The 7,952-nt window shown below is 32.1% G+C and overlaps 1 long non-coding RNA gene across 1 annotated transcript; it reads left to right on the plus strand.

Moving 5' to 3' along the window:
* The first annotated feature begins 178 nt into the window (after nt 1-178).
* Nucleotides 179-3,498, plus strand: LOC147510171 (uncharacterized). The gene is made up of 4 exons (XR_015216735.1): nt 179-376; nt 470-491; nt 1,033-1,133; nt 2,497-3,498. It is a non-coding gene; the product is annotated as an uncharacterized LOC147510171 (long non-coding RNA).
* Nucleotides 3,499-7,952: the final 4,454 nt, after the last annotated feature.

Genomic DNA, 7,952 nt, shown 5'->3' on the forward strand with positions numbered 1-7,952 from the left:
GGAGAAGGAGAGGAAAAGGGAGAGTGAGAGAGAAAAAAAGTCTTAATTGTGAAAACCCCTTGGTTTTAGTGCAAACCCTTTGGTTCTCACGGATTAATTAAAAGTCTTAATTGTGAAAACCCTTCGTAGTGCAAACCCTTTGGTTCTCACTTTCGCTATTTCTCCCGAGCCAGTTAGATTAGATATTAATTACTAGTTTTAATTATGGAAACCAAACAAAGAGAAAATCTTTTGGTCTTTACAATCAAGGAATTGGAAAAAAATTATCCCAAGAGTCAAAACCCTTCGTTTCCCCACCCCTAACTACTCTTCCTCTTCTTTAGCTCTCTCTCTCTCAAATCTCAACATTTGTTCGTCTCCTCTATAATCCGCTCAGGTATTGTTCTTCTCTCTTGAAAGTCAGTGTCTTATTAATCTCTCTATTTAAAACTAATTTTTTCCTCTCTTTTCATCGTTATCTTTTTTTCAGTTGTGAAGCCCTCATCTTTCAAGTAATTTTTCCTTTGTCTCTTCTCAAGCTCTCTAATTTTCCTTTTACTTTCATTGGTTTATTGGTAAACGAACTATGAATGGCAGAAAATAAGAAATGTCAATGAGACTTAAATGGATTCATTTTGTTGATTGGTGGTACTCTTTTGCATGCTCTATTCAAGTAATTGGAATGGAGTAATAGTAGGTGATTTGGTTTAACAAAGTTTTTAGCTGCTGCTAAATTTTTTTTTCTAATATGGTGTGTTGATGATTTCACTGATCAATATTTTATTGCTCCATGTTTAGAAATAAATGAATTATTGAACCTCTTCTGGGTAATCTCGGCGAGTCCGATATGTTCTAAAGCTAACAACTAAATAATATATATATATATATGATATTTGTTTTTCGTTGCTAAGATGTATGTACTGTAAGACAACAATATTGACTATAAAGTATTTATTTAGTTATTAATTTTAGATTAATTTGATATATGTTGATATTCGACTGAAGGGTGGCTGAAGATAGAGGAACTTAACCAAACTTTGGTTTTTTATGCAGGCAGTAAAACCCAGAGAAGAAGGATTGCCCAATTGTCTAACCTATGTTTCGAGTCTTCATCCAATTGTCGTACCGTTGCTAAAATTGTGCAATTTTCAGAGGTATGTTGAGATTATATAATTGTTGGGTTATCATCTTCATCCATTTGTATCAAATAGAATAATGAATTGTGAACAATCTTTTTAGATAGCCTACCTTTCTTATAGACAACTATTATGGAAATATAATGATGCGTAGAGTAATTTTAACAAATTTCTCGCGGCCAAGCGATCTAAGTGTTGTGAATTATATGGTTTCAAGCTCTATTCCATTTTTTAAATCTCTTTTCAATTTGTCAGTTCACCCTTGAATAATTTGGAGAATAAACACGGTTGGAGCATCATTTCTATGAACCATAAATACATGGAATGTCTGACGAAAAAAAAAGGAAAAGAGAATGAGAGAACTCTCAACGCAGCATGGTTACATATAATTTTTTTGTCATATCTATTTATGTGGTCCATCATGAAGAATGCATTGGCTTTGAGGTGAGGTTTCATTGATTTCATTTATATGTGCGATACGGTGTTAGTACCCAATCTTTTGCAATCTGATGCTTCCTATTTATGATCATTGTCATTGCACGATAGCTCTAATTGTTTAGGGGTTTTGGGGTGGATTTGGATTTTTTTTCCGCAACATTAGTGCTTATGGAGCGAGTTGAGTTTTTTCATTGATTAATTTTTTTTTTTTTGCATGGTTCTGTAGTGCTTGAAGTTCCAATTTTTGGATGCTCTTAACACCATTTTTTTTACTTTATTATTCGCTAGAAAGACCTTAATTTCTTGAATGTACACCATCGAGAACATTCAACTTTTTCTTAAGTATTTCTTAGTTAAGTGCAATGTATATTTTTCACCATACTTGATCATTTGGTCATAAGGCCAATATGAAACAAAGCAAACTCCACCACACCCCTAAATAGACTCATCTATGTGCTCTTTGGACCTTGATCTCAATAGGAACTTGGTTAATTCTTTCTCCACGCTTCTCATAGGTTACATTTTGGAATATTTCATCTGATTTCTAATGCTTTGATCTAATACAAGATTCTCAATTCTACCAACATGATTATGTTTTTATGGGTTTCTCATGTCCTTGCGTTGATATTTATTCATGCTTGAAGCTTTCAATTATCTAATTGTTGCCCATAGAGGGTTTGCAAAATGTAAGTTAGTGAAATTTATAGCCCTACCAAGTTTTTTTAAGAACAAAGACTTGGTACTTTTGTACTGAATGTGTTAGGAATGGTTCCAAAAAAGGCAACATGTGTTATCTTGCAATGGGAGATTTCTGCGTAGTCGCTCCTCCCTATCCTTCTAAAAACTTCATTGTGATGCACTTGATCTATTGGTAAATGAATTTGTAGTATATTGTACATTTTGTAAACCAGATCCACTGTCCACTTATACATTATCTTTATAGTTTTTTTAGGTGCAACTCCACTTCTTGGGGTAGAAGCACTAACCACTCAACATCACAACCTAACAGTGTAGAATTTCTGTCAATGGGATATAGGCGTTATAGTAATGGTAGCAACGATGATATTGTAGCCTTTGGTAATGATAGATGAAGAGCTTGCAGTGAATAGAGCCAAGATCATGGATCACAAGGTCGGGTTCGTAAACGAATTTCTAAGTCAATTGGTGCGAAGAGTGTCGATCAAGCTGCCAAAGCCACTTTGAGGAGGTCTCAAGTCTCCATTAGAGCACACTATGAAGTAGCATTGGTAAGTAATATGTAGGATTTTTTTTCCATTTGTATGCATCGTCATTTGTTGTCTAATTAGTCCAAATTATGGACTTTCTGTTATTAATGTATGGCAAATTGTCAATGGAGGAAGTATGTATGGGGAAAATGTCGAAAGGGAACCCATTCCCTCCCGCTTATTATTGGTGCACCAAGGCGTACTGTATGCAAACGAGTTAGTTCCTTGTATCCTTGAACATTGCTTCCTCATATTTGTGCATTGAAATTGGACTGAACAATTATTGTATGGCAATACCTTTATGATTTTGGTCTTGCAGCTTAACTACTACTGCTTGAGTGACTCAGGCCATGGACTAATCATTTATGCATTTCTTAAGTATGTATGAACCAATAACATAATACCTTGTAAATTATATTATGTTAGTATCCCCATATATTGGTCTAATTGGAGGTGGTTTTTAATAAGAAGTAAGAGCACTGAGAGAGGTATTTTCAATGTCAGATTTTGTATTAGTTGACTTTCATAGTGGATTAGGTCATTAAGTTGTACGACTCATTTCTTAGTTATTATAGTGGACAGGATTGAATCCCTTCGAGGATCTATCAAAAACAAAGAAGCACATACTCCTTTCACAACAAAGTCTACAAGTAACAACAAACGGAGTTACTCGAAGTGGAGATCTCCTCAAGGTTTTGAAAGTTTTAACCTAATACCAAGCAACTTCTATTTAGTAATGCTTGAGCTTGTTATCAACTGATTTGAAGAAAATAATGATAATTTGATTCTTCAGTTTAGTATAAAACTATTTTATTCATTTTTCGGTTGAATCATTTTATTTTAGTTTATATTTACCCTGTTTACATACTATTTTAACTAATGCAAAGACTACACATGCTTTCAAAGCATTCACATGTTGCCAAATGCATAGATGGACCTGCATCATCTTGCTGAACAACCATATTTGACAAGTTTTTCATTTTGCATCATCTTGCTAAACAACCATATTTGATAAGTTTTTCATTATAGTATGCTCAAATTAATTCCCATCAAAGTATGTCCAACTCAAGTTTATATATTATCAAAAACATATCACATATTTGTCATCAACACATGACCTCTAAGGCTTTAACTATATCACATGTGGGACACAAGACACAAAATTTTCAGCGATAACTTTTATTTTTAGACAAATTTCCAATTGATACGACTCACACTACCTCAAGACATAAAGCTTTTCTATATCTTTATGACTACATCTACAAGGCACACCTAAAACCAAAACTCACAATTGGAGAAAACCTTGGAAAAAAAAAGGTGGATATTGAATTGTATTCAAACTGTATGGACGATATATATTAAGTTGTTGTACATCAGGGCATCTCTAATGGGGGGTGTAAAATTATACCTCCACATAGGTTCTGCTTAGGTGCCATTAAGATTTTACAACTCCAATTGCAAATTATTGTATAGCCCATAAATATCCATTTTCTATTGTTCCCAATGGAGAAGTGTAAAAAAGTTTGATTTTAAACTCGGATAACACTTGAAGTGACGTCCCTCTTTAATTTAAAGATAAACTATAAATTAATAGCCTATTACCTACGGTTTAGCACCCCCATTGGATAGAGATTTTTTGACACTGGGGGTGTAAACTTTCCACTAGCCTCTATACGGCTTACACCCCCCATTGGAGATGCTCTCACGAGTTAAAATCCCCTTGATAGTCTCTTACCGCACAATTCCTACAAGAATGATTTTGTAATTATTACGTTTTCAATAATTTTGTATCGTGCATTTCCTTATTCGAAATGTTCCACATTACTATCCTACTTCAAAATGCTTTCAATTAATTTGGCACAAAAATTATCAAAGTAAACCAATCTACATCATTGAATAATTTTTTTCTAGCACATTAACTAGACTTTTCATCGAGCTGCTTACTTATCAATTTTTTTTTTCCATCACAATAAATAGTAAATGCATGTGGAATTTTAAATCACATTTTCAATTATGTTTCTTTATGGAATCCATGCCTTTAAATCACATGATCAATGATGTTTCTTTATGGAAATCCGTGACGAAGGCACGGGCATTAACTAGTTTTTAAACATGGAAATAATGAAATACATAAGCATCTAATTTTAAACAAATAAAAATACAAATTACCATGTAGTCAAGTCACTTTTTTTAAAACGTACGTATGAAGTTTAATTTTTTTTTCCCCAAGTGGCTTCCAAACTTTTTGAAAATTAATTTTACAACATTTGAAGGCTTGAATAACTATTTCTACAAAGTCAAGAAAACGCTCAAAAAATTCAACATAGTTTCCCTAGTAAATTTCACATTACATATGTCATAAATCTGTAATAAATTCATACAAACCGCTCAGTAATAAACTATCCAACATACATATATACATAGCCACAAAAAAATTCAACATAGTCTCCCCTGTAAATTTCACATTACACATGTTATAAACTTGACATAACTTCATACAAATTACTAAGTACTAAACTATCACTATACGTCTATACATACATACATACATACATACATACATAGGCACACAAAAAATTCGATAGTCTCCCCTGTACATTCCACATTGCATATGTCATAAACATGTCCTAAATTCATACAAACTACTAAGTATTAAACTATGCACTACTATACTAACAAATATATATACATATATGCATAGCCACAAAAAAAATCGACATAGTCTCCCCTGTAAATTTCACATTACACATGTCATAAACTGACATAACTTCATACAAACTGCTAAGCACTAAACTATCTACTATACTAACAAACATATATCAACTTAACAAGATTGGACTATTTTATGGATAAATAAACAGCCGCAACGCATTGTTATGTGGGTTAGATTATAAATTAATTGGATACTTAATTGTGAAAAAAACAAACGGCAAACCCTTCATTCTCAAAGTTCAAAACCTTTCGATCTTCCACCCTAAGTTCTTAACAAAGAAAAAAACAATTCACTTCTCCCCATACCATTAAAATAGTCTCATGATATGATACAATGATAGATTTTTCATTCTTTCTCAAACAAGTTTCATCATTTAAGGTCCTTTACTTATTTTTATTTTTTCTTATTTTCAATTTCTCACCGTTTATATCAATTGGGTTCCTTAGGTGATGATAACAAAGAAGTTTAAAAAAAAATCATCGCAAGATGTCGTTATGCATGTAAAGAAGAAGAAGACGTTGAGAAACTTTCCACTAGCATCACAAAGATATGGTCTTCTAATTTTATGCCCCCTTTTCCTTATACTAAGTTTTCAATTTGTTTTCTATTCAATTTAACAAGACAGGGTCTCTCTCTCTCTCTCTCTCTCTCTCTCTCTCTCTCTCTCTCTCTCTCTCTCTCTCTCTCTCTCTCTCTCTCTCTCTCTCTCTCTCTCTCTCTCTCTCTCTCTCATTCGTTTTTTTTCTAAACAAATTATCTATTCTATATGCAATTGATTTATTTTTGGAAATGGGTTGTATTCTACAATCTCCTCATTGATATTCATCTCATGGCCTAAACCCTGAAGTCATAATTTTTCTCAGGTAATCTCTATTTAAATCAAATTGCACCTCTCACTCTTGCAATTCATCTCAATCCATTGATAGAAGGTATGTTCTCACAAGTAAGTAATATCCTCTTATGTGTTTTATTTTCACCTGAAAGTCCACACCACAATCAAATATATATTGAATTAGTGATTAAGTTATTCTTCATTGAACTCAGGATGACAAATCTTTTGTTGCAAGAATTATTGAATAAATTGAAAATGTCCATATATGAAATGTCTAATGTTTTATTATGGATACATCTCGTATTCTCCCTTCTTTTTGTGCTAAAGTGTTCAAATATGCTCCCACCGTTGAGAAAGCAATCATATTCATTGCTTATTTTTTGAGTTAAATGTTATTATGTAATTATTTGATGTTTCAATAGCTGTGAATCAAGTGCATTATTGTAGGGTTTCTAATTAATTGGTCACCAAAATATCTAATTTTAGTAAAATCATACCAAAATTTGGATATTCATAACTTTTATAGACTTTGAATTCTGTTTAATTGTCACCGGGGTTGAAATTTTCACACCCAAATTTAATTTCTTTAACTTAAATGTGTTAGTACTTTGCTATTCGCTTTCCAGTTACATGTCTAAGTATTTTCCTGTGATAATTTTCCTTCACCATTTTTTTATGCTATTATCATAATTTACATTTACTTTGGTTGGGATTTGGAATTGCATACATGTAGATGGTTGTGATTTTGAACCTATGACATTTTTTCCCCTAGATGATTATATTTATTACATTCTTATCGAGCATTTTTAACAAGTCATAGACTAAGAACCAGTCAAATATTTTACTATATATATCTTAGCTTTTATTGAAAGAAAGAATTAGGGTATGTGGCAACTTTACTGAAGGAGAGGTGGTAAACTTTGTATCATTACTATAGGTAGTCTGCTGAATTGTTTTTTCCTTTTAATGGTATTGGTCGACTGAACATGTTGAAACCATACAATATATGTTGATTTATTTTGATTATTTAAAAAAAAAAGAAAAAAGAAATGTGATAATATTCTTCCTTTAGGGACAATATGATGTTGTTGATATTTGATATTTGCGAGTGTAGCAAAATGAGTTCATAACTTCAATACTACATGACGAAAATGGTGCAATAGTAAAACGCTACAAATTTAGATTTTGATTATTGGACCATAGTGAAATATTTTATCCCATGAGCCTATGGAGAGATAGAATTTCAACCACAACATGTAAAACCCTACTTATTCTCTATAAAAGTAGTGGTTAACTAGAAGTCTAAGCATACATTGTATTATCCAACTTTAGTTTAGTTTTTAGGGTTAGAATTATGGTTAGCCACCATTATAATATTCTTCCTTCACCATTAATAAAGCTTCCACCTTTATCCTTCCATATAGCATAATGTATTTTTTTAATCATGTTCTTGTGGTTATTCCAATAATATTATGCTAATCCTCCCATTAGAGTGAGTGATTATGAAGCCTAATGAGGAATAAATTATTAAAGTATAATTATTCATTATGTATGTTTTAATATATGGATTTAGTTTCTTATATATGTTTAGAGATAAACTATATATCAAATTGAACCATGGATTATTA

The sequence above is a fragment of the Coptis chinensis genome, chromosome 3 (assembly GCF_015680905.1).
Source record: "Coptis chinensis isolate HL-2020 chromosome 3, ASM1568090v1, whole genome shotgun sequence".
Lineage (NCBI taxonomy): Eukaryota > Viridiplantae > Streptophyta > Magnoliopsida > Ranunculales > Ranunculaceae > Coptis > Coptis chinensis.